Raw genomic sequence first — 27,763 nt, 5'->3', positions numbered from 1 at the left:
ACAGACACCTTAGTTGTCCTGCCAGAAACTTATTTTTCTTCTACTTAGGTTGGGTTTCATAAGGTCAGATAGGTGATTCCTCTCACAATCACAGGAAAATGTAGGAAAAAGCATCCAAACATAGAGGCTGGCACCACAAGAGCAAAACGATAAAGGGATTAAACGGGATGTAAGGGCATGAAAAAGAGTATGAAGTGACAGGAAGGCAGGAACGGAGCGTGCTGGGCAGAGCATGCTAACAGAAAAGATGACAATCCAAGAATATCCAAATCTGGACAAAGGCCATCAGAAACAAAGAAGGAGTGTAAGTATTTGGTGCAAGAGATTGCTAATTTCTAGAAAAGGTGAACATTTCACCACAAGGCAGATTGGGGGGGACATGCAAATCAAATCATTTGATTAAAAAGTTACTTCCTCAATTCACCAACAGAATTACTTGCAGTATTTTGTTTGTATTTAGTCATCCACATGCACATATAAAGGGCAGGAACACTATAGAAAAGAATGCTCAATTCAGCGAACAATGACAAAGTGAGTTGAGCAACATGAGAATCCCAGGTAAAGAACAAGTCAAATAGGCTCTGGCCGGTTGGCTCGGTGGTGGAGTGTCGGCCTGACGTGCAAGGGGTCCTGGGTTCGATTCCCGGCCAGGGCACACAGGAGAGGCGCTGATCTGCTTCTCCACCCCTCCCCCTCTCCTTCCTCTCTGTCTCTCTCTTCCACTCCCGCAGCGAGGCTCCATTGGAGCAAAGATGGCCTGGGCGCTGGGGATGGCTCCTTGGCCTCTGCCCAGGCGCTGGAGTGGCTCTGATCGCAACAGAGCGACGCCCCGGAGGGGCAGAGCATCGCCCCCTGGTGGGCGTGCCGGGTGGATCCCAGTCGGGCGCATGCGGGAATCTGACTGTCTCTCCCCGTTTCCAGCTTTGGAAAAATACACACACAAAAAAAGAACAAGTCAAATAGAAAGATCAAGAGACAGATGCAACTACGACTAAAATCCTTGGGGCCAATGAGAGTGGAAGGGGATGAGTTGAAAGCAAAGATCACCAAACATAAACACACACACACACACTTTGAGATACTTAGATGCATATGTTAATGTCTCAGAAAACCTTGCTATAATTTTTGTTCATATTGAAAAATATCATGTAACAAAAATATTTGTCAAACTTTTGGGATTCAAATTGTACTACAGCCTGGCCAGTTAGTGTTTAATCCTAAAACACCAAGGTTGTGGATTTGATCCCCAGTCAGGGCATAGACAGGAAGCGACCAAGAAAAGCATAACTAAGTGGAACAACAAATGAATGCATCCCTCTCTCTTTCAAATCAATTTTAAAAATGGTACCACAGTATCAGGAGTATCTGAATCCCTTTAGATCTTACCATTTCACTGTTAGTCCATACATCAGCTAGGATGGCCTATTGAGGAATTAAGATTGAATCTGCCCACACTTCCTGCCAATCTGGACAGTGATAAACCCTAGAGTTCGCATCTTACTATGGATGAATGTATAATCAAAATCAACAGAACACTGATCATGCTCTCCACTGATGAATTTCATCCCTCAGCTCTTGACAAATTAAACTACAAAAAACCATAGCTGCTCAGGAAACTGAGGCTAGAGATGTGAATTCAGGTAGGATTTTCTTTTGTATCTCTGACTTTATGGCAACTTCTCTTCCCCTTTCAGCAGACACTGCCCAGTGCCCTGTCAACTTGGGCCACTCAGCCCAGGTGTGGCTCTCTGAAAATTGTCTATCCCCATTCCCACTGCTCAGGAAGCCTGGGTACCATCTCACTAATGTGATAAATGCCTCAATCAGAAGAGCACTTGTGAGCTGCTCACTTATGAATCCTTTGAGACATTCCAACAACGTTAGTGATATTTTATAGCAAGGCAGGCCTAATCTCAATAATTGGGTACACATTTTCTCAGCGTTTCAACTGTGCAGCCATACAGAGCTTGGCAGATACAGAAAATGAATCCTAAGTAGCTTCTCACTATCTTCAATTCTTTCTGAAGAAAAATTATGAAAATATCTTTTTAGTGCCTTGTTTTACTCTCCTTATATTTGATAATAAGTTATTGGCTATTTAAAAATAAATCTAATAAGATTATGGCATTAAGGGCAAATCTTAGAGAAAATGACTTAGAAAGGTGCACAACTGCAAAATGCCCAATTTTATGTTCTATTTATTATGGCTTCTTAATGTTTATAATTTTTTTCTTCTTGATTATAAAAAAAATATGTTCACTGGAAAAATAATTTATTTTTCTGAAAGAAGTATTTGGGGATTTTTCCTTTTAATTGAGTTCATTAACTATGAAATAGATTAAGACTGTACATCATATATTTCAAATTTTTTGCATGCATAGTTTACTACTTTATCTTTTATATTCTTTAAAAATGAATATCACATTCAATCTATCAGTTGTTTACTTTTAACTTTCTTCTTTTTTTATGCTTAGAAAGGCCTTCCCTACTTGATATCAAATTAAAGTTATGTAGAATTTTTTATTTTTGCAATTTTCACAAATTAGTTTTCAATTATTTTTTACCAATTAATTGGCTGTATATCATAATTATCAAACTGAATTCTTTTATATAGTCTGGTTGATGAAATTCAAAGTTTATGATCTTAGAAAAATTATGTAAGACTATACAATACAATAACACATGGAAACTCACTGTGGTTTTTCCCTCTAATAATCAAAGAATCAGTGTCTTAACATGTTTTAACATATTGTAAAATTGACATTTATTTCCAAAATATCCCCAAATTTGTATAGCCTTTCATTCACTTTGTGTCTTTAAAAACTTAACATATTTAAATTAAGTTTACTAAATGACTCCTGGTTTTACAAAATATAAAGTTATGTAGCATATATTGAAATAAATAGCTCAATAAATAAGTTTATCCTGGCTTTAAAGACACAGTCAAGTGCATAGGCCGTGTAGTGGGCTATGGAGCCAAGGCAGCAAATATAGCCATCACTCTAAAACAAAGTGTAACATCAGTGAGGAACAAAGAAAAGGAGAGAGAAGTTCAGAGGAGAGTGAGATGGACTATTTTTAGGGCTCAGATAAAGGTTCACCAAAAAGAGAGAACACGAACTTGATAGACTTAATGTACTTGCCGAATATTTCCTTGGTAGAAAAAAAACCGGGTCCGGGTGCCTATGAGGGACAAAAAGAGTATATATTGGGAGAGCCATGTATTGCTTAGTAGGGCAGAAGCTTCACACAAAGAAGCATGAGCAAATTTTTCTGGAAGGTGAACTTGAGTTTAAAACGTGGGAGCTCTCAGTGGCAGGCGAAGGCACCTAGATTTAATTTGGTGACCACAGAGGCATACCAAATGGTTTTCAGCAAGGAAAATTAGAATGAAAAACTAATCTGGTGCAGGTGTGTGTCAAGATTAGGGGATGTAACTGGAGAAATGACACTCAGGAACAGAGACAGAGGATTAAATTATATGACAGGAGGCAGTACAGTATTAACCAGCCTGGAGGTTTTCAGATGGTGCAAAAATCTGTTATCAGAAACCAGCAAGAGAAAGGAGTTGAGAAAGCTCAGATGTCAAGAACAGTCAGTAATGATTTTAAAAAATCAATTACTTAAGAGAAATGTAGTCAGAAATTCTCAAAGTATTAAAAACTGCATTCAATATATCCATCCAGAACCATCTTTAAATTTTAATGCTATCACAGTAGTACTGTTGCAAAATAACACAATCATAATATATATTTGGGACAAAAGCTAGAATGAAGTAAGACAAGAAGAGCATTGACTGGGTGCAGAAATCTCCAAAAGCCTTATTCAAACATCTCATGAAGTCACTCCCTTAATCCCTAGGGCAGAATTACTCCCTAGGGATTCAAATCCACCTCTACAATTTTATTTCCTGAGACAATGTAGGTTGAAAGAGCTACATTTTTTTATCCATTAACCCTGCCCATTTCAAAAAAAGTGGAAGAGAAATTATTAGTTCAGCATCTTCAAGCACACGATGACATGGTGGTAGAATTCTTGAGACTGCAGAAGTCATTTACCAAATTCAATGTATGTGGCATATTTCAGGAAAGTCCTTTGGGTCTTTTCCATATCTTTATTCATTTCGAAGGTTAATAATTAAAATATTTACTAATATAAAATAATAATAAAATTTATTGATATGATTTTAGTGATTCAAATATCACTTTTAGAAATCCAGCAACACCCATCTGTATATACTCATGAGTCAACACTTACACACTTTGCCTATCTTGGACCTTAAACTAACGTTCTTGGACACCCTGTTTTTTTGGGGGGGGTTAGTTTTTTTTTTCTTTCCTGAAGTTGGAAACGGGGAGGCAGTCAGACAGACTCCCGCATGTGCCCGACCAGGATCCACCCGGCAAGCCCACCAGGGGGCGATGCTCTGCCCATCTTGGGGCGTCACTCTGCCACAATCAGAGCCATTCTAGCACCTGAGGCAGAGGCCACAGAGCCATCCTCAGTACCCGGGCAAACTTTGCTCCAATGGAGCCTTGGCTGTGGGAGGGGAAGAGAGAGACAGAAAGGAAGGAGAGGGGGAGGGGTGGAGAAGCAGATGGGTGCTTCTCCTGTGTGCCCTGGCCGGGTATCAAACCCGGGACTCCCGCACACCAGGCCGATGCTCTACCACTGAGCAAACCAGCCAGGGCCGGACACCCTGTTTTATATTATTTCAGGCATAAAACAAGTATGCAAGGAAGCCCTCCATTGCTACAGAAATATAATTTAATTTCCTAATTAGTAGTTACATAAAGGCAAAACCATAACATTTGATTATTTCCCAAGGCTGGCAACCCAGCCTACTGTTCACACCTAAGCCAAACTCCTCGCATTTTCAACACTTTTGTTCCAAGTAAAAATTGAGAACTTAACCTGTCTCACAATTTAATACTTATAAATTGCTTTGTTGTACACAGGAAAAATGTAAAGAGTAAAAAGGAACATATATGTAATTTCATTTTCTCCTTAAACAAGATATAGAAAAATATCTATGTATAAAATAAAAACAAATCGTGGCATTAATGTTACAAAAGGATTTCTTTAAATCCTAATTTCTCTGATGATTTTGATATGCAAAAGGTGATTACAATTAGAAAACTGGACTTTAGTAATCCAACTGTTACATAAAGCAAGGCATAACTGACCTGTTCTTGCCTCTCTCCACCAAGTTCTGTCTAACTTGGGCTTTGTAATTGGGTAGAAATAACAGAAATTATGCAGACAAAGCATAAATTTTAAAAATTGGTAAATTTCTAAAACTCATTGTTTTCTACCTACTTTAAGACAATTATTTGCTAACAAACTCTCTACCCATGATGTCTTTCCACTCAAGCAGTTCCACTTAAAACAAAGTAAGCTAAACTAAACCTTCCCATCAAACTCCCCCTTTCCCTAGCTTTTCAGCACCCAACTCTGCCAAACAACTTTGAAAACACAAAACTTCTAGTGTTTCTCTCCCCTAGTCTCTTTCCAATTCTCTACTATTTCAGGTTTCTGAGCTGACCACTGGCCTAAAGCTACTTTGGCAAAAGTCAGCATGGGATTGGGTCTACTTCTTACGGCAGGGGCCACTCTAGTCTTTACCCTCCCTGATCTCCGATCACGATCTGGTGATTACCCTTCTCCTTGGAAACACCAGACACTTGAAAAGCTCATTCTTCTCACCTTAGAAAAAGCTGAGGGAAATAAAACTAATGGGGTGCTCACCTCCACCTTGTCCATTCCCCACAAGAAAAGCATGGCTGAACTGCCAGTGCACAGAACACAGATGGGGAAACTCTTTGGCCAGGGCCAGATATATGTTTCCCCTTTACTGAGAAACCATTTTTGTTACTTGGATGGACACAAATTACTAAACTTACAAGAGTTACAGTTTACCGAACTTCATTTTTAAAATGTTACCCACAACAATAATCAATCAGGGCTGTAAAACGGAGAATGGAGCTAGAAAAGAAATTTCCGCCAACAGAAATATCAGACATAACGGACAACTAATCTAACTCCCCAGCACAGTCAGCCTTCTAAACAGAACATGCTTTGGTCATGGGGTCAGTTTTTGGCCACTGATCTGGCCGCCTCCCACTGTCATTTTTTATCACCAGCTGAGCTCCAGGGGCAACTGAGACCAGACTGTGTGAGTGCTAGAGCCACAGAAGTGCCTCTCCGCTACAGCCTTCGTTATCCGCTCATCCTCTCTTCCTCTCTTCCTTCCTCCCACTGGCCATCTGATGGCGGAAGCAATGAACAGGCGCATGGTTTGATCTTACAGTCAGTCCACCCTTCTTTGCCTCTCTATGTCCAGGGTAAAAATGTGAACCAAGGGTTTAAAGTGAGAGTAACGTTGCTCTCTTTCTCTCTCTCTCTCTCTCTCTCTCTCTCTCTCTCTCTCTCTCTTTCTCTCTCTCTCTCTCTCTGCCATGTGTTTTTTTGTTTGTTTGTTTTTGTTTTTTACTTTGCTGATTTCCTTGACTTCAGTGATTAAATACTTCATACTATTCTTTACCTTCTTTCCCATCAAATATTTCTTTTTCTTTTTTTGGCTTTTAGGTGTTGGTATTCTTGAGGATGCGGACCCTGTAATTCTTACAGCACTTTATGCAACCTTTGGGACACCTCACCTGCTTTCATGGTTTTGTCACCTCCAACATCACTCCAAAATTTCTAATTTGAATATAAACAACTCAGAAGTCCAGACTTTATACATAAATATCTAGAGAAACCTTGCATCTGGAATTCTGTTAAGCTGTTCAAATTTCTAATTCAGTATCACCAAACCAAACATCAGCTTGCTCTTAAACCATGTTTTACACCAGGAGAGAAAGTGACAAAAGTCAGAGTCACCCTCTTCTTTATCCTCATTCTCTCATGAAGATGGTTCTTGATTCCTACTTAATCAGTGCTGTTTTCTCCATCCCTCCCACCTCCTCATGCGTCATCCATCTTCTAAGCATTCTAACAACGGTATTATTTGTTGGTCCCTAAATTATTTACAGTGACATCCCTACCTCATGCTTTCTCCTTAGCCTGGAATGCTATTTCATACTCTGTGTTTATGAGAAACTTCTACATGTTCTTTCAGCTCCATGCAAATGTAAATCTTCTTGACATTTTTTTATTTTGTTTGACCTTAAACACTCCATATTGCTATCTAGAACTCTGTTTATGTTTCTACTCCCTGCATATTCTGTAGTTGTTTGTGGTCTGACTTTCCAACTACACCATTAGATGTCCCAAGGGCAGACATCCTGTCTCATTCATCTTGGTATTCTAAACAGGGTATCTTACCTCAGAAAGGCAATTAAAACAAGTCTTTTCAGTCATATTATGGCCAGACAGGAGCGCACTAGATTAAATGTAATTTTCAAAATACAACATTCATCTTCAGGAGTACATAAGCAGTACAATTCTACTCTACATTGTGCATTAGCTTTCAGTTTATTTCATGAAAAATACATAATTTAAAATTAAGACAAGCAGTAATTTCTACTTTCTAAATGGAAAAATAAAACTACAAATAATTTATTTGCTTGCCTTATATTTTTGAGATATAACTCATGTACCATAGTTCACCATTTTCAACTATAAAACTCAGTCCTATTTTTATATACACAACCAGTATGTGCAACCAGCACTATTATAGAATTCCAGAACTTTCACCACCCCAAAAAGAAAACTTATACCCATTAGCACTCACTAACCACTCCTTCCTCCCCCAACCCCTGGTAATCATTACTCTATTTTTTGTCTGTAAAAATTTCCCTAGTCTGGACATCTAAAATGAATGAAATTATACAATACAATATGTGATGTGTTGTACCTAGCTTTTCTCACTTAACATAATGTTTCCAAAGTTATCCATGTTTTCACATGGACCAGAACTTGTTCCTATGTATGACTGAACATTATTCCAATGTAAGGTTATACCACATTTTGCTTATCCATTTTTCAATGGTTCCACTTTTTTGGTATAACAAATAATGAATATAAGTGTACAGGATTTTGTAAAAATAAATGTGTTCAGTGCTCTTGGGTATATACGTAGTAGTAGAAATGTTGGGTCATAAAATAACGCTGTATTTAAATTTTCAGAAACTACTAAAATGATGTCCAGAGGGATTGCGCCATTTTACCATCCCACCAGCAACATCTGAGGACTCTAATTTCTCTGCAGACTCGCCAGCATTTGATTGTGTCCCCCTCTTTTATTCGAGTCAGCCTAGTGGGTATGAATAGGTATGTCATTGTGGTGCAGATCTGCATTTCTCTAATGATTAATGATGCAGAGTGCCTTTCCATTTGCTTACTGGCCATTTATATATTTTCTGAGGAGAAATATCTATTCAAGTCCTTTGCCCATTTGTTATTAAAGTTTTTATCTTTTTTAATATTAAGTTGTAATTGTGGGGGTTTTTTGTATTCTGAATACCAGAGTTTTATCAGATATATGATTATAAATATTTTTTCACTTTCTTGATGTCTTTAATTAAAGTTATTGGGGTGACACTGGTTAAAAATATTATAAAGGTTTCAAATGTACAGTTTTATGATACATCAGCTGTATACTGCATTGTACGCCCACCACCCAAAGTCCAGCCTTCCTCCGTTACCCTGTATTGACCTCCTTTACCCTCCCCTACTCTCCCACCCCCTTTTCCTTTGGTAACCACCATACTGTTGTCTGCTTCTATGAGTTTTTGTTTGTTTTCCTTGTTGTTGATTTCTTGGTGTCTTTAGATATATATATATATAAAGTTATTTTCATTTTGATGGAGTTCAATTTATCTTTTTGTTCCTTATGCTGCTTTTTTTTTTTTGGTGTCACAACTAAGAAACTATTGGCTTCCTCCAAGGTAATGAGTTGTTAAATCAATTTTCCTTCTAAGAGGCTTAATAGTTCTTACATTTAGGTCTACATGCATTATAAGGTATTTTTTTTTTTATTTATATGGGGTAAGGGAAGTGGTCCAAATCCATTCAGTTGCATTTAAACATTCAGATGTCACAGAACCATTTGTTGAAAAGACTACTTTTTTCCCAAATTAAATTATCTTGTAACCTTAGCTATAAAAAAAAAATGGTCAGAAATATACGAGTTTACGCATAGATGATCAATTCTTTTTTTTTTTTTATTACTATTCAGTGGGAGGAAAGGAGGCAGAGACAGACTCTCACATGCGCCCCAACCGGATCCATCCGGCAAGCCCACTAGGAGGCGATGCTCTGCCCGTCTGACACCCTTGCTCTGTTGTTCAGCAACCGAGCTCTTCTTAGCGCTTGTGTCAGAGGCCATGGAGCCATCCTCAGCACCCGGAGCCACTCACTCCAATTGAGCCATGGCTGCAGGAGGAGAAGAGAAAGAGAGAGAGAGAGAGAGACAGAGACAGAGAGAGAGGGGGCAAGAGTGGGAAGGGTGGAGAAGCAGATGAGCATTTCTCCTGTGTGCCCTGACCAGTAATCAAACCCAGGACATCCATACATCAAGCCATGCTCTACCACTGAGCTAACTGGCAAGGGCTAGATGCTCAATTCTAATACACAGATTTGTATGTGTGGACTTATGTCAGGACCACACAGTCTGGATTATTGTAGTTTTGTAGTAAGTTTTGAAACTGAGAAATGTAAATCCTTTGATTAATTTAATTTGTTTTTGGCTATTCTTGCTTTCTGTATGAATTTGAGGATTAGTTTGTCAATTTTGGTAAAAATGGAAGCAGGGATTTTGATAGTGATAGCATTGAATGTGTAGATCAATTTGGGGAATACTACCATCTTAACAATATTAAGCCTTCCCATCTGTGAACACTGATATCTTTCCATTTTTTTAGATCCTTCAATTGCTTTCAGTGATACTTTGAAATTTCAGTATACAAGTCTCTGGTACTTATGTATTAGCAAATATCTGTAATTTTTGAAAGAAAGGCTAAGTACTAACAGTATAAGTTGTTATATAATCATAATAAGGATAGAAATAAAATCTGTTCAAAGTAAACATTCTACTTGAGAAACTTTATAATGTCATATACCTATAATTTTATATAAAGTATTTTAAATAAATATTCAAAAAGGAATATTCATTACATGTATGTATAATGTATGTAATATACATTAACTTGCTTTAGTTAAAAACAGTTCTGCGATAGTAAACTGAGATGAGCAACCACAAAATGTAATACACCTGAATTTAAGAAATCAGCTATTTATCACAGCAACAGCGCAGAAAATTCTTTCAAAAGGCAGTTAGGTGTTAGGTGTCAAGATAATTTCATCAAGTAAATAAATCAATCCCAGATTATTCAAGCAAGCTAGAACAGATCACAGCTATATACTGCTCATTAGTATCTTCATTCAAATTTATGATAGTAGTATTATTGTAACATACTTATTTGTCTTCTTCTTTATGAAAAGACAGAACTAATATAATGTTAAACAGATTGCTCTTTTTTCTTTTTCTTATACAAGATACTATGTTTTCGCTGCCTGCCAAGTCAAGTCTTCATCAATCATCATTTATCCTCCCTTTACCCTCCTCTACCTCCCACCTAGTTTTAAAAACTAGATTTAGTGATTCAGCATTAATAAAAATACCTTACAATTCTATGGCTTGCCATTTGCTACTAATTCCACATTCATACTCAATTAATATTCTACAAAGAAAATCCCTGCTTGCAATAGTAAATTTATATCATTTATAATATCTGATTGTGGATCACAGGATTTGGATGTGATAGGTTCATTAAAGATAAATCAATACTGATATGTATGCATAAAGCCTAGACCACATGAATAATTACAGTTCAAGATGATTTGCCCACTTTCTTCTTTTTTGTGACAGAGACAGAGAGAGACACAGAGAAGGACAGATAGGGAGAGACAGACAGGAAGGGAAAGAGATGAGAAGCATCAATTCTTTGTTGCAGCACCTTAGTTGTTCATTGATTGCTTTCTCATATGTGCCTTGACCAGAGGTCTATAACAGATTGAGTGACCCCTCGCTCAACCAGTGACCTTGGGTTCAAGCTGGTGAGCCTTGCTCAAACCAGATGAGCCCGCGCTCAAGCTGGCGACCTCGGAGTTTCTAACCTGGGTCCTCCATGTCCCAGTCTGATGCTCTATCCACTGCACCATCACCTGGTCAGGCAATCTGTCCATTTTCTTAATTTGCAGAATCACTGAAAGGTTTTCATTCTATATAACCATTTTTCATGATAAAGGATCTTTAAAATAATACCACAGTTAACCTGACCCTGAAGTTTGAAAAATATCTAGTCCCCAAAAATTAAATTCTGGACTCGAACAGGATATTTCCAAAGTTTCTTAGTGGTGCAGAACCAGCTGTTGTCTTAGTATTTAAACATTCCTAAAAAAGCAATGCTGAGTGTAGGATGAAGATAATATGTAGCATAACAGATTCAGTATGAAAATGATGACAAAATAAAACTTAAAGTATCAGACAGCCAAAGAATAAAGTCATTTAGATAAACTTTGGAAAAATTAATATTGTGAATATTATCATAAGCATGTTATCACCATCATTAGAACACTGTTCACTCAACTCAGCCCAAGATCTAGAAAAGACATAACCCATGCCATTGAAGACACACCGAAAAAAAAAATCACTGTCAAATATTCATAAGGACCTAGAAAAGTACTAAGTAAATATTTGGAAGTGAGCATATGAAATCCAGGTATATACTACATATTCCAAAGAGAAAGGTTCACATATACATTAATATTGGTATAAATATAATAGTTTATTTGGGTTACTTAGGAAGAGACAAACATTGAGAATAATTTGTAAAACAAAAAGGTGTGTTTAGACCACAGTATAGTGCACTTCATCTATGAAGAATTATTCATACTAAAGCTAAATTAAAAAAATATTTTAAAATTTGAAAAAAATAGTATTTTGTTATTTTCATATGAAAATGTATATGAAATATATATCTACATATATTTGAACCATGAACCTTCTCTTCTTAATAAATCATTTATTTGTATGTCCTTCAGTAAAAAAAAATATGCCAATGGAACAACTGTGAATTAAAAAGTTACTTCTCCCTCAAATTATCTTCAATTAAATATACTATCAGTTAAAATACCAAGGGTGTTATTTATGAAATTTGATAACCTAGTTATTATATCCTTCTGGGGGAAAAAAAAGCTACCAAAATAGACAAGAAATTTTGGAAAAAGAAAAGCCATCACTTATAGATATCACAACATACTAAAAGCTATCACATTGATAATGTATCATTACTTCAGAAACAACAAAATTCTTATATCCAGAGGATATAAATAAGTCCTATAAATTATAATAACATAAATAATCCATTAGAAAACCTAGACAAACATGAACACACTCATGACTGCAGAAATAAAACATTAGGCCAGGGGTCAGGAACCTTTTTGGCTGAGAGAGCCATGAACGCCACATATTTTAAAATGTAATTCCATGAGAGCCATACAATGACCCGTGTACGTTATGCATTATCCAATAAAAACTTGGTGTTGTCCCGGAGGACAACTGTGATTGGCTCCAGCCACCCGCAACCATGAATATGAGCGGTAGGAAATGAATGGATTGTAATATATGAGAATATTTTATATTTTTAACATTATTTTTTTTATTAAAGATTTGTCTGTGTGCCAGATGTGGCCATCAAAAGAGCCACATCTGGCTCTCGAGCCATAGGTTAACGACCCCTGCATTAGGCCATTAGGAAAACAATAAAGCTCTCTAGAAATCAGACAAATTCACACAACAAAGAGATACCATTCCTACCTATTCATTGGTAAACATCTCCAAGTGTAAAATAATCATGTATTGGTAAAAGGGTAAGGAAATACGTACTTCATACTTTGGGAGCTCCTGAAGAAATGTAAATTACTGTTAGCATTTTGAAGACCAATTGGGCATGAGCTATTAAAATCTAAAATGCGGCCCTAGCTGGTTGACTCAGTGGTAAAACGTTGGCGGGGTGGCCCAGCGTGTGGATGTTCTAGGTTCCATTCCCGGTCAGGGCACACAGGAGAAGCACCCATCTGCTTCTTCATCCTTCCCCCTCTCGCTTTTCTCTCTCTCTCGCTTTTCTCTCTCTCTCTCTCTCTCTCTCTCTCTTTCTCTCTCTCTCTCTTTCTCCCTCTCCTTCTCTCTCTCTCTCTCTCTCTCTCCTTCTCTCCTCCTGCTGCCATGGCTCAATTACAGTGAGTTGGCACTGGGTGCTGAGGATGGATCCATGGCCTCTGCCTAAGGCGCTAAAAAATGCCTCCGGTTGCGACGGAGCAAGAATGCCAGATGGGCAGAGCATCGCCCCCTAGGGTGGATGCCAGTTAGGGCACATGCGGGAGTCTGTCTCTGCCTCCCTTCCTTTCAATAAATAAATAAATAAATAAATAAATAAATAAATAAATAAATAAATCTAAAATGCATGTATCCCATATCGCCAAAATTACAATGATCAGTTTACCCTTTAAAAAGAAACACACCAGTACATGTGGACAGAAAACCTCTATAAGCATATTTACCACAGCATTGTTTGAAATAGCAAAATAGCAGGAACTAATGTCTATCAAAACATAAAAAGACTGAATAAATCACAGCACAACCACACTATAAAATAATAGGGAGCAGTTAAAAAGTAGCTGTGTATATTCATGTTACCAGCTAAGCTATATGTGAAATGAAAATGAGGTGTGGAACACATTACCATTTAAGTAAATATAAAAAATATATATCTCAGTACATAGATTATGACCACCTATATCATTAAACACTCTCCTGAGGCCCCCAAAGTTAATCTCCTGCCCACGACACAGCCCATATGTGAAGGCAGATAGCACAAACATTTTATCTCTGTAGGTAGCCAAAAACTGGAAACTTAAATTCCAATTAATGTAATATTACATAGAAATTAACATGGAAGACTTTTCATTATCCTAGGAAATGTTCAATATATTTAGCTAAAATGTTTATATAGTTAACACTATATATGGGATATATATATATATATATATATATATATATATATATATATATATAAAATGTTTTGCTTTAAAGAGACCTCTACATGATAACCTCAGATGTAGATACATATGGAGAAAACAAAAACAAAAAACTAGAAATTCACCAAATGTCCACCAGAGACTTGGACTTCAGTAATTTTTATTCTCAAATTTCTTCTACAAGGATATGTATTGAAGCAAGTGTAGAAAACAAAATCTTTTTCAAAACAATGTGTCTTCTCTTATTGCATTCTTGAGATACCTCTATAGAGATAGTGTCAAAATATTTCCTGACTCCCAGCCTCTAGCCTTTACTCCAGTCCCACTTTTCAGCTGCCTACTGAGCAGTTTTCAGAGTCCCAGCCTCAGTTCTCCTAGATGTGGCTTCACCTCTCCTACTGCTGAGCTCATTAATCCTAGCTTCCTGCTGGCTCAGCCCTGTCCCAGTTCCCAGACCAAGGCAGGGCTGAATTAAAAGATACCAATACAAGGTCATCCCTTCCGCCATCTCTCCCATCCATTACTAGAGCAACGCTTCTGGTTCTGTGTTCGCCTGGACTGCAGACCCACATCACTGTGGAGTCAGTAGCATGCTGTACTACACACTCTATCATGTTCTTTCCAATATTAACCTGCTTGAGTACTTTTCACCTCTAGTAGATTGTCAGCTAAGAAGGTCAAGTACCACCATATCTTACTCATATATACAGATCCAGGGCTATGTCTCTCAAAACAGTGGTTTTAATAACTTGTAGGAGACTACTTGATGCATGACTGCTATATTTGTTTAATGAGAAATCTGTAGGATTTGTTCAGAGATAGAATGAGTTCAGAGACTTAATTCTATCAGTTAGCACTTATTAAGGAACTAATGTGGGCCCAGGATTGTTAATGTCAATGTTAGGGAAAAAAAAAAGATACGGCTCCTATCCTTGACACAGATTCTAAAGTGGTGGAGAACACCTTAAAAAAAAACCAGGAGAATAATTACTGTTTTAGTTTCTGCCTTAACAAGCAAAACATGAAAATCTTCTTGCCTGAGGTCCTGATTTCACAGATGGGCAAACAGCAATCAAGTTGGCCTGCCACACTGACTTTTGCCTCCTGTCCCAACTCCATGGGCCCCATGTGCCTGACTCTGCCTGTCACTATTTGTATGCTTGCCCACTCTGAATTATTCCCTTGGATCCAGACTCCCTCCCCTTCCGGTTCATGCTGTGAACGAAACGCCATCGTTCTGTTTTTCCTACAACCTAGCTTTCTACTTCAACCTCGTTCCGACAAGACTGAGAACATAGTGGCAGGTCTCTAAATCAAATTATAACAACACTGCTGTTTGCTGACCCAACATTCCTTTCCCCACTCCTTTTTCTTTCTCATTTATTTTTAAGTTAAAAGCCGGGAGGTAGAGAGACAGACTCCTGCATGCACCCCAACCTGGCAAGTGCACTAGTTGCTGCAGCTCCATTGCTTAGCAAATGAGCTATTTTAGCACCGGAGGTTGAGGCCATGGAGCCATCCTCAGTGCCTGCGGCCAACTTTGCTCAAACCATTCGAGCCATGGCAGCAGCAGGGGAAGAGAGAGAGAGATAGGGGAAGGGGTGGAGAAGCAGATGATCCCTTCTCCTGTGTGCCCTGACTGAAAATCAAACCTGGGACTTATACATGCCTGGTCGACGCTCTACCACTGAACCAACCAGGCAGGGCCTGGATTGGTTTTACTATGAGTCAAGCTGATATTAATTTTCATGTAAAAGTTTTTGTGCATAAGTTTTAATTTCACCTAGGAGTGGAATTTTGGGGTTATATGGTAAGAGTATATTTAGCATTCAGGGAAACTGCCCAAATGTTTCTTTCAGTGTTAGTTTCCCACCAGCAAATTGTGAGTGCTCCAGTTACTTCACATCTTCTCAAAAACTTGATATTGTTGGTATATTTAAATTTAGCCATTTTAGTGTTTGTACAGTGTTATCATACCATGGTTTTAAAATTTCATTATTTGGGTGAATGATGGAGTTAAATGCCTCTTCATGTGCTCACTGGTCATTTGTATATCTCCTTCTGAGAATTAGCTCTTCAGACATCTTGTTCATTTTTAGTTGAATAGTTTGTGTTCTTACTGAGATAAAAGAGTTCTGCATACAACTAGAATAACTAGTGATTTTCCAAATATACAGCGATATATACATTTAGTATATTGTGTGTCTTTTGAAAAGCAGTATATATATTTTTTTATTTTAATTAGTGTTTCTTTTCATCTTACGACATCAGCTGGCTCAGTGGATAGAGCATCAACTCAGTGTATGGATGTCCCAGGTTCGACTCCCAGTCAGGGCACAGAAGAGAAGTGACCATCTGTCTCTCTCCTCCTCTCTGTCCCCCTTCTCTTCATCTTCCCCTCTCACAGCCAGTGGCTCCATTGGTCCTAGCGTGAGCCTATGTGTTGAGGACAGCTCAGTTGGTATGAGCACATCAGCCTCAGGTGCTAAAAAGAGCTCAATTGATTTGAGCATTAGCCCTAGTGCAGCCCAGTTAGGACACATGAGGGAGTCTGTCTCACTATCTCCCCTCCTCTCAGGGAAATAAAAAAGACATCTTTGCTTAACCTTGAATCACAAAGGTTTTCTCCTATTCGCAAAGCTTATATACTCAAAATGGTTTACAAAGCGCAAAACCATTATGCTCAAAAAGAAGGAGGCAAAAATGAGTATGTATTTCATGATTCAATCTATATTCATTTTTAGAACAAGAAAACCTAATCTATAGAGATGGAAAGCAAACCAAGCAGGTTTTAGGGCAATGGAAATATCTTATATCTTAATTGCAGTGATGACTACATAGGTATATTTGTTAACACACAACAGTACTTTAAATGGATGTACTTTATTATATATACATGGATGTACTTTATTATATATAAAATATAAGTCAGCAAATTTGAGTATAAGAAATTTTAATGGGAATTTGGTGTTGGACTGGTAAAAAGACTGGCGACCACACAGTCTTATAAGATAGGAGTCAGGAAAAATGTTAACCTTAGAGTATATATAAATTCCTAAATAAATTAAATGCATAAGTACCATTTGTCTTTCAAGACAGTGACATCACTCAAACAAGCCCACTGTACTCTGGGCTAGTCCCTAAGGAAGGCAGCAGCTGACGTGGACCTTCGGTCCAGGAAAGATTTTAAACAGGAGAGAGAGGAAAGGATGGGCAGGTAAGAACAGGAAACGTTTCTTCGTTCTCCCTTGGTCCAGAGACTCTGTCTGTGAAGCGGAATTTTCAATCTTCTTGAAAGAGGGGAAAGCACATAGCACTGAAGACGAGGGCTTTCTTCATGTAGCAAGCAGTTTATGTTTCAAAGGAAAAAACAAATGGGATACAGTAAAAAATAAATCATTATGCCTTGAAATTTTTAAGAATAATCACATGTGGAATTACAGAATTTTAGAGCTAGAACACTCTATTATTTTGTCCAAATAACTTAAAATAAATATTTAAAAAATAAGCTGCAGAGAGTTTGAGGCTTATCAAGTCATATAACTAATTAGTGGTTAAAATCTGGAAGAAGAACAAAGGTGCCCTGATTCCCAATTCTGTGCTTTTATAAAATTATAATCTCTACCCCAATGCCCTACACAGAGGAGGGATTTAAAAATTCCCATTGAATAAATTCATGCTAAGTAATGTGATAAAAAAATATCACATAACATTAATTGAATAGAGGAATAAATTTAAATGCACATTTTTCTCCCAAATGAGTTCTGTATAGACCTGGTCATGACATTTCTGCATATTCAAGAGGAGAAAAAGTCATATTTTGTTAAATAACTCCAGCAGGTATCAATGCCTGAAGAAAAAAATAAAAATGAATAGTAGTAAACTCTAAAGATTTCTGGGCTGTCTTTCTCAAAACCAGTTGGGAACAATTAGCTTTTTCTGAGATAGTTAAAGCACATTTCTACTTCCTTAATAAAAGATGAATTAATGATAATTAATAACTGCTGCAGGCCCTATGAATTTTAGATACACTTGAAAGACTGGATTCTCACCAAACCCGTGTCTAAGCACAACTAAAATCGGATGATAATCCTTTGGTTACTTATGGAGTCATTGTCATTTCTGGGTAAGTTTGTGGAGAACTGACATGTATCCATCAAGAGTTCATGGCTTTCAAGGCTCCATTGGAGCAAAGATGGCCCGGGCGCTGGGGATGGCTCCTTGGCCTCTGCCCCAGGCGCTAGAGTGGCTCTGGTCGCGGCAGAGCGACGCCCCAGAGGGGCAGAGCATCGCCCCCTGGTGGGCAGAGCTTCGCCCCCTGGTGGGCATGCCGGGTGGATCCCGGTCGGGCGCATGCGGGAGTCTGTCTGACTGTCTATTGCCGTTTCCAGCTTCAGAAAAAAAAAAAAAAAAAAAAAAAAAAAAAAAAAAATATATATATATATATATATATATATATATATATATATATATATATATACAAAAAAAAAAAAAGAGTTCATGGCTTTAGTTATGAAATACCAAGGCACCCTTTAAAAATATATATTTTTTGGATTTACTGTAGATATGGAATGAACAACATAAGCCCAAATTACATGAACATATCAAAAGTGTCCCGTTAATGTTTCTATAGCCCTTGGGATCTTATAGAATTAAATCATTTATTTTACCCCAACCCCAATGACATGTCCACTCATTTAATGCAGCAAGGCTGGAGCAAGTTAGGATATTAGCTGATCAGGGTCTCTATCCCAATCTAGCAGCTCCCAGAAGTGTTATAGTACTTGGCTCCTCCCAAAAAGCAAACAAATAGCAAGATAATAAAAAACCAACCTCTGGTTTTACATTCATGCTTTCCACCCATTATCTAGTTTTAAAAACTGTTAACTTAAAAAATATATTTATGTATATACATATATGTGTCTATATAACAGATGCTTTAAAACAAGTACAATATGGATTATGTCAGCATGACAGCAAAAATATAGAAAATATTCAGCTCAATAAATGAAATAAAATAAATTTATTTTATCTCATCCTTACTGCACCTTTGTTTGGCTACCAGCCTGACCTAAGTTTACAACTGCTCAGTTCCCCTGTTAGCACACATGGTCATCGCAGCTGAAACATAAGTCACCAGTTCTATACACAGGCAGCCTTTAAACGAAAAGACGTAAAAGTCCGCTAAAATTAAGCTTCATAAAGTCAGATTATCACTTTGTGTTTTTTATAATGTGTTACAAGTAATAGTTTCAAAGAGTTATAGAATGTATTTTTGTGGTTGAGTTAGAATTCATCTTCAATTTAAAATTCACTTCTGAGAAGAATAAAAATGTCTAAAAGTGAAATTTGTCAAAAATCACTGGTGCTTGAATATGGAACTGACTAGAGGTAATACATTTGAAAATGTTTTATTTAGATCTGCTAAATCTTTCATCAGAATATTGAGAAAAATCTCAAAATAGAAAATAAACATGCTACAGTCTATGGTCTATTAAACTGCTAGCTTTTTGATATACATTCATGTTCTAACTATGTATCTTAATATGCATGAAAACAATTTTGTGTGTTATTAGAACTATAAAATAATAAATATAAGAAAAGCATTTACCATGTTAGAGAAAGCAATGAAATTATGTCTATTTAAAATGGATTAAACAAGAACATTATAAATGCTTATATTTGTTGCCTGCAGTAAAATTTCCCGGAAATTCTTTTGTTTCATAAAATAACATATTTATATATCTTATGCTGTTGGGTGAATATGTCAAGGATATAGATTTCAAAATAATTAATGAACACTAACCAAAAATAAAGGTTTACCAATAGATTTAGCCAGTGAGCAACTGGCCCACTCCGCTGAGAAGATATTTAACTTGCTCAGTGTGCATTCCCAGATAGATCCTCTACCCTCATCCCACTCCCAGTAAAACACTTGAAAGAGCATAATCCATTGTAATTATTAATAATCTTTATATTCCCCCCCAAAAAAGGACCTGTCAACAACAAAGTAAAAATAAAGTTCCTGAAAGTACAATCACACTAATGCTGGCTTTCTCTATGTCAACAGAAAACAATCCTGGTTATTATTCTCCAAGATACAGTCCTGAAATATTCATCGGTTAAGGCAAAATAAGAGTTGTAATTGTCATATTATCATAATATTAAATCTTTGTTGTTTAGGAAGGTCAGGTTTTCTTTATGTCTTGAAGTCTAAAGAAAAGGATAAAGACAGTAGTCTTGGTTCTTCCTGTGGTACAGAGCTTGTAATCCTCCCTGTTTTGGGATGGAGTTTCGGGTGAGACAGAGTTGAAACAAGCTCCCCTAGGTAGCTGAACATTCTGTGATGAAATGGGCTTCGCATAACAAGAACTGTCTTATCTCAGCTGATAGTGTAATTACTCTGACTGTATGAATCTATTACCTTTTAATACACTCCCCAGTATACCCAAAATTCCAATAATAGTCTTCCCAAACACACCAGGCTTCTTCCCCCTCTTTTCTAGCTGTGGTACCCACCCTGCATGAAAATCTTCCCAGGAGTCTTTGTCCAAGTTCAAGTACTACTGAAAGCCTCTTTCCCTGGCTACAGAAACATAGGTCCTCTTTGGAACTCCTCTGGCACTTGGTCTTCATTTCTTTCCAGTACATAATCACATATTGCCTTGGATTATTTTTAAACTATTTCTTCTAATTATAATTACGTTTACTTAATACATGTTCTGTTTGTATCCAGTACTGAACTTAACACATTTAACCCCAAGCAAAGACTCTACCATAATCCTCATTTCGTAGATGAAGAAAAAGACGTAAATAGTACACAAGGGCACAACACTCTACTAATAGAGCATGTACTCAGATCTAAACTCTCTTAAAAGAGCTTGTTCTTTGCTACTGTGAAATATGACCTCAGGCAAATGCCTGTTCTCCTCAACTAAAGCGTAAACTAAGGTCAAAGAGAGTGTCTTTTACTTCTTTTGATAACTCTTACCACTTAACATAGGATTAGGCAGGTTTTAAGAGCTCTGAGGGAAGGAAGCACAGAGAATGTTCCAAATATTTTTTATGGAGTGCACAAAATGTTCTGTTGGGTTTTATATGTACTATACGTTCTTAGAGGTCCAGTAAATTAAAGACAAAAGCCTATAGAAATGAAATTCTTCAGAAGTTGGTCTTTATCTGTAAACTGGATTATAGTCAGAGCAGCAGGCTGCTCCTATAAGACATTAGCTCCTTGTCCACTTCATATTTAGTCATCTCTCTCAACATCTTGCTGTAAACAAGTGTCCTTTTCTTTTCTTTAATAACCTTGTATATTTTTTTTCACTTAGTGGATGAATATTTACAAAGGAAACAAAAGGTACTTCCTACTAAGCACAGGAATAAACACTGAGGCATACAAAAATAAAACAATAATAATAATAAACTTGAGGCATACACCTACATCACTCTGTATAGCAAACTGCAATAAAAAAACGTGCAGGACTGACTGAGGGGCTGCCTCCTTCCCATATTCACGTCTATGAAGTCCCACAAAGAGAAAGCAATGGAGATTCTGGAAGGGGAAAGTCATCTGAAAGTAAATTAGAATAGGACTAACTTATAATATTCATATGTAATCACTACCAGTTTTTATTAGCTTCATGGCATTCCAGGAACAGGTACATTATCAACAACAATACACACCCCTCTCTACAACCATGTTCATTATTAAGTAATGTAATCATTCAAATATAGACAAAGTTATTACAATTCTGTATCAGGATGTTGGTATCACTCATAAGTCAACTAAACTTCTGCCACATAGCTTCAGAGTCAGCCAAGCTGTTAATGGAATTGCTTTCCCACCAAGGGGAGCTGGGGCAGGGGGTGGGTCCATCATTCCTAGTATCACACCCTTCCTAAAAACTGATTCAGATGATTAACTGTATCAGCTCCTCATCAAACCAGCAGTCAATCACTTTGAAAGGTTATTCTCTATCTCTACTATTTCACATTCTCATAAAATGCAAAAGTGCATTACTGCACTACTGGCATATAATAATTTAAATGAAAAGAAAAAAAATCAATAATATGTTCCACACAATAGTTTTTTACTGGCAGCTTCCCTGAATCTGCCATTAATTCCAGTCCCTCCCCACATACTCATTAAACATAAAACACGGTAACTCTACAGATACTAAGATGGGGGGGTGTTGTTTTTTTGTAAAGAATATAGACAGGGCAAAATATAAGCTTCTAACGCCTCCATTTCTGACTTGTATTTATACCGTTTAGACCTTTCTGAAATGATGAATTCACTAAACATTCTGAGGCATGCTGTCCCACCATATATAAACTTTCAGCAGCAATGGTTGCAAAAAAGGAATACTGACAAATTACTATTTAAATATATAACAGAAAGGGCTGCAGTGTTAGCTATAGAAAGCAAAGTAAAATATGTCATTTGGTGAAAATAAGTAGTGCAAAAGCAACTGAAATCTTAAATTGTTAATGATGATCCCAGAACTAATTCAACTTTTCTATCAGTGTAAATCACAAAGAATCATACAGTAGGCTTCTCTTCAAACATCTTCACAATTCTTGTAAGGTGGATGAGAGGGGGTAAGGTCATCTGCTAAAGGCTATAATGCAGCTAATATCAAAACGGTATGTTTATAAGTCTGTAGAGTATAACCTCTTTACTCCAAAACTGCCTATCCATTGTCCTCCTTTAGAAGTTAACCCATAATGAACAAGGTGCATCTCTTCCAGCCTTCTGCTCCCTATTTTCCCAAATCAATCAACCTTAGTGTTTTGTGTTGATGAAAACATTCTTCAAATAATACTGTGGTGAACATGCATTAAAGTTTAGCGAGTTTCTGCCTTTGAAGTAGACAGAGACAGGACTAAGGACACACGGTTCAATTCCAAGCCAAACGTTAGGCGGGTGGTTTGAAAATATCATTCCAAAGAGGCCTAGGGGAAAAGGACACAAGCGTCCACTGCCACCACCCTTCCACTCCCCTCCCCTCTTTCTCTCTTGTTCTCTTCTTTCCTGTGGCGTCTCGCAGAGACAATCAAAGCAGGGCAAGCTGGATTTTAAATTAATGAAACATACACTGGGAGTATGTAATTCCCAGGAGGAAAAAAGAAACTGCTAAAGAGGGGTGGTGGGGGGGTGTTGGCAACATGTCTAAGAGACAACTCTCCCCACCCCCAACTTAACACGGCACAAATCCATAGATTCTTGCTCGAGCCTCTTCTGCTTCAGTTCCTAGTACTCTTTCCAACTTGACCCTTAATCCATAACGTAGGGATCTGGAAGGTATCCGCTGTGCAAGAGTGTGTCTTTCAGTATATGTGCCCAATTTTCTGGAAGCCCCTGAATCCGGACAGTTTAGCAGGCAAGGGATCTCCCACTGGGGAAGGGGTGAAGAAAGGGGGGCAAAGAGATGGAGACAAGAGGAAAGGATGCAGAGCTGCGCGCTAGGGCGAGCGGCTGAAAGGAAGGCAGGGAAGAAAGGAAGGGTGGGAAGGAAGTGGGGTTGGAGAGAGGAAGAAAGGGATGAAAGAAAGGCTGGAAGGGAGAAAGGAGGAGAGAAGAGAGAGGGATGTTGGGAAGAATGAGGGCGGGAGGGTTGGAGAGCTAGGAGGGAGGGGAGGTTGGAGAGGATGGGAGGGAGCCAGCGAGGGAGGGAGGCAGGCAAGGATGCAGGATGCTCTGCTCGGGACTCACCTCCGTGGGTCGGTGGGAGTTTCTCGCCTCCTCCTCTTTCTTGCCGGTGCCTAGCAGCTGGAAGGATAATCACAGAAGGGCTGGAGAGGTGGCGGCGGGGATAAGGGCAGCAGCTGCTGCAGCCGCCTCTGGCCGAGGTGCGGTGCCTCCTGCTCCGCCCGCCAGCCCGGGTCTCCGCCTCACTCAAGGCTAGAAGAGAAGCCGCTCCCCCTCCCCCTCCCGCTCCGCGTCCTGCCCAAGCGCGAGCGACGGCGGTCCGAATCGCCGCTAGGGGCGGCAGTCAGTGCGCAGGCGCGGCCGCTTGCTCGCTCGCGCGCCCCCGCGGCCCCAGTGGCTCCAAGGGGCTGAGGAAGCTCGGGCGGAGGGGGCGCTAGAGCGCGCGGCCAGGGGAGCATTAAGCGGGCGGGGCGGGGGTGGAGCTGGAGAGGCGCGGTCGGCTCCGCGCCGCAGGTGGGGGGAGGGGACGGTGGCGAAGGGGCACAGCTGAAGGGCGCAGGTGCGTGTCCATGACAACCGCGTTACCCTGCGGGCGGGGACCTGGAGCAGAGTTGCCCCAGGCACGAGGACCAGGACACAGACCCGAGGCGGGAGAGATCCTGGAGGGGAGAAAGGGAGCGGGGTTGCGTAGTAGGAATAATGGGTGAGCTGGAGAGGGCATGGACACGTGGCGGGAGAAGGGAAGCAACCCAGTGCAGCGAAGGTAGTAACTGACGCGGGAGAGAGGTTTGTTGAGACTTGAAACGCAAGGGGAGGAGGAGGATTGGACTTTAAAAGGACCTAGAAGAGGATTAGAGTGTTAAAACAAACGCAACATTTGCTCATTTAGAAAGTCTTTGTTTAGCACTGTCTCTGTGTAAAGCATTGTGATTATTTGATTGATTGCAAGAATATTACTGAACCTCTAATTTGTACCAGACACTCTACTTGATCATTTTGATATATCCAAAAATGTTTAATATCTCGTGTTTGTCCTGGAGGAGGTTACACTTTAGTTAGGGAAACTTACATAGAGATCGTAGGGAGTGTATATGCTTTGTCCACACCATCAGCTGAGGCATTATGGTGGTGGAACGTAACTTACAGAAGTGCTGGAGCCGAAGAGGTGCACAGCTACATCCAATCAGAAACATAAGTTACAATTATTTTTGTTCTGCTACAGTGTCAACTGGCTTTTTCTAATCAAAAGAAAAAAATAAAGACAAAACCTAAGTCAATTTGGTTTGACACAAGTGATGCTGCGTTCACATACAACAGGCTGCCTGTCTGGTCTCCTCGCCCACCAGCAACATCAATGTGCTTTCTCTTACGGCTCCGACACTTGTACGGCTCCGTATCACTTAATGCACGCATTTTTTTTTTTTACACTCCTTCATTGGCTATGTCAGCTATGATATATTCCAGTTTGGTTCCTAGGCTGGCACCTGAAATTGTTTGAAAATTATATCAAACCCAAGTGTCTTATTTTCTCCCAGCAATGTCCTGAGAGCTCTACCTCTGTCCATTCCTCTTTTTCTTCCAATATCTTCCTGCCTCACTTTTCCTTGTCATCATCACTTCGCCAATTTAGAAATTCGTAGGAGATACAGGCTTAAGAAAAATCTGCTTAGCCCACAATTGTTTCAGGACCGTGGACAGCGGCAGCGCATGCTCCTCCCACCAAGCTTTTTCCTTAGTCTCAGTTTATGGAAACAGGATAGATGCCAAAGAAGGTACAGGATGTGCTTCAAGAAGGAAATGCTGAGCGCCAAATGCTTTGTGTGTGCCAGTATATGTGATCAGAGTGGAATAAGGAAAGAGTGTACCTGGAGTAGGATGGAAGGAAGTAGGCTCTTCAACCAGACTTTGAAGAAAAAAATAGGTAAGATTTAGGGAAGCATCACAGGGCTCTGAAGTGGTAAGAGGGAGATAATTTCTTCAGGGAGGTACTTGAATATAAATAAGGATACTTCATACTACTGCTACGCAGTATCTTCCTGGAGGCAGAGGCCACCTCTGCCTTTAAATGGCCCGAGAATATGGAAAGGGTAGAGTAGTGTCAGTTAAATGAGGTCGAATACTCTTTTGAGGATTGACCTTTTTTGCTATTGTTGTTATTACTGTGATTTTTTATTCTCTAGTCAGGCTGGAAGGGATAAACTAAAAAATAGAGGTAAAGAGTTATTAGACAAGTTCACCTCTTTAACATTGAAAGGACTCTTTTATAGTTTTGTGTATTACTTTAAATTAGGCTTAAATTTTTAATTCTATTTTTAATCAGCAGCAAACAGAAAAAAACTAATGTAAACCAATTGCTATCTTGTCAAAAAGAGATTGACTCTTTTTTTATTTGTAGTGACTTTAAAAACCTTTAAAATTCACTTTTAAAATATTTATAAGGTTTTGTCATGCAACTGGTTTAAATGATAGTTGATAAAAATAACAGTACAGCACTCATCTCTTATATCTTAGACCCTTGTCCTCATTCACTCTTCCTTCAAAATGCACCACTATTTCCTGCCAATTAGATAGTAATATAAATGTACTGAGGCAATGCATTTAAGTCACCAGTAGGCAAATGGCAGCTGATATTTTTGTTCTCTGCCTTCAAAGAATTTACTAACCCTTTTAATTTTAAATAAACGGGAACCTCACCCCCTCTATACCCAATGGAAACATCCAAATTGAGTATTATTTTAGCCATATTTATTTCTCTCTGATAACGGTCTAAACACCCTTGTATAAATAGTGGCTATCATTGTATGCTGAAAATCTATCATTTTATTTGTCCCTATTCTAAACCAAGGGGATATTTTTTAAAATATTTATTTATTTACTTTTGAAACTGCCTGTGAGTCGGGCAGTTTTCAGTTTTCTTAAGTGTTGTCCTTCATTTCAATGACATAAACACATACAACCCTCTGAAAAACAAGCAGTTTTTCCTTTCCCCCATTCGTATTAAAGCTTTATGCCACCATAAATGAAAAACAGTATTGGTAAAGAGTACCAGTATATTTATCATGTGCAAATGAAAAAAAATGTAATATGTAATTAAAAAACAATGTAATCTGCAATAATATGATGTCTAGATTTCTAGAACAGACTCCAAAAAACAATTGGCAATCCTAAGTAAAATTATCATTAATGTTCATACAGTTAAATGTCACATCTCTGCACACTGGAACCCTTATTCAATCTGTCAGCTCCTGAAATTTCTCTATCAAGTCCTCCTGAACAATTTTTTTAAAATAGACTTTATATTTTAGAGCAGTTTTAGGTTCACAGCAACTGAGCAAAAAGTACAGAGCTTCCTTCAATCTCCTGCTGCCACCAAGGGGAGTCCTCTCCCACTATTGACATCCTGTACCAGTGTTAGCTTTGTTAAAACTAATAATGAACCTACATTGACACATCATTATCACTCAAAGGCCATAGTTTACACTAAGTTCCACTCTTTTACAATTCTATGAGTTTTAACAATTGTATAAATGACACATATCCAGCCTTGTAGTATCATGATTGTAGTATCATATTACAGAATCATTTCACTGCCCTAAAAACTTTATGTGCTCTGTCTATTCATCTCTCCCCTCTCCAGTCTCTGGCAACCACTGATCTTTTTACCATATCCATAGTTTTGCCTTTTCAGAATGTCATAGTTGGAATCGACACAGCATATAGCCTTTTCATATTGGATTCTTTCATTTAGTAAGATGCATCTAGGTTCCCTTCATATCTTTTCATGGCGTGATCGCTCATTTGTTTTTAGTGCTGAATAATATTACATTATCTGGGTGTACTGCAGTTTGCTTGTTCATTTACCTACTAAAAAAAATCTTGGTGGCTTCCAACTTTTGGCACTTGTAAATAAAGATAATATAGAAATTTTACTTTTTAATAACCTTTTAAAAATGTCAAACCCTGTCACAATGTTTGTTACATATGGACAGTTCCCCAGGATTTCTTCTTATATGATTTAGTTTGTTCTCACAAATCTAACAGCAGTTCTCTTCTCTTGCTTAAAAA

At 38.3% G+C, this 27,763-nt stretch overlaps 1 protein-coding gene across 4 annotated transcripts in view; it reads right to left on the bottom strand.

Annotated features, from left to right (window-relative positions):
- The window catches only part of CTNNA2 (catenin alpha 2), a 1,214,276-nt gene extending 1,190,315 nt beyond the window's left edge, over positions 1–23,961 (bottom strand). For 2 of the 4 annotated variants that reach the window (XM_066377864.1, XM_066377865.1), the window contains exon 1: positions 23,762–23,961. The gene's annotated coding sequence lies outside the window, so the exon portion shown is untranslated. The remainder of the gene's footprint in view (positions 1–23,761) is intronic. The other 2 variants (XM_066377862.1, XM_066377863.1) reach the window with 1 other exon arrangement.
- Positions 23,962–27,763: the final 3,802 nt, after the last annotated feature.

The sequence above is a fragment of the Saccopteryx leptura genome, chromosome 3 (assembly GCF_036850995.1).
Source record: "Saccopteryx leptura isolate mSacLep1 chromosome 3, mSacLep1_pri_phased_curated, whole genome shotgun sequence".
In the NCBI taxonomy this organism is placed as follows: Eukaryota; Metazoa; Chordata; class Mammalia; order Chiroptera; family Emballonuridae; genus Saccopteryx; species Saccopteryx leptura.
This window is presented reverse-complemented; position numbering and strand designations above follow the sequence as displayed.